The sequence below is a fragment of the Meleagris gallopavo genome, chromosome 1 (assembly GCF_000146605.3).
Source record: "Meleagris gallopavo isolate NT-WF06-2002-E0010 breed Aviagen turkey brand Nicholas breeding stock chromosome 1, Turkey_5.1, whole genome shotgun sequence".
Lineage (NCBI taxonomy): Eukaryota > Metazoa > Chordata > Aves > Galliformes > Phasianidae > Meleagris > Meleagris gallopavo.
The window spans coordinates 166,258,825-166,259,457 of record NC_015011.2 but is presented as its reverse complement, the minus strand read 5'-3'; positions in this window follow the sequence as shown (position 1 = coordinate 166,259,457).

Sequence of the window (633 nt, the reverse complement as noted above, 5' to 3'; positions counted from 1 at the left end):
AGCCTCACCTCCGTCCCTGGAAAGGTGATGGAACAGCTTGTGCTGGATACCATCTCCAGACAACTGGGAGAAAAGTAGGTTATCAGGAGTAGTCAGCATGGGTTCACCAAGGGGAGGTCGTGCTCGACCAACCTGGTGGCCTTCTATGATGCTGTCACATGCTGGGTGGATGGGGGAAGAGCGGTAGATGTAATCTACCTTGATTTTAGAAAGGCATTTGATACTATCTCCCACAACATCCTTATAACAAAGCTGAGGAAGTGTGGGATAGACAAGTGGACAGTGAGGTGGGTTGAGAACTGGCTGACTGGCAGAGCGCAGAGGGTCGTCGGTGGTGCAGAGTCTGGCTGGAGACCTGTAACCAGTGGTGTCCCCCAGGGGTCTGTGCTGGGTCTGGTCTTGTTCAACATCTTCATCAATGACCTTGATGAGGGGATAGTGGCCACCCTCAGCAAGTTTGCTGATGATACGAAGTTGGGAGGATTGGCTGACACGCCTGAAGGCTGTGCTGCCATTCAGCGAGACTTGGACAGGCTGGAGAGCTGGGCAGTAAGAAACCGGATGAGGTTCAACACAAGCAAGTGTAGGGTCTTACACCTAGGGAGGAATAATTGCATGCACCAATACAGGCTG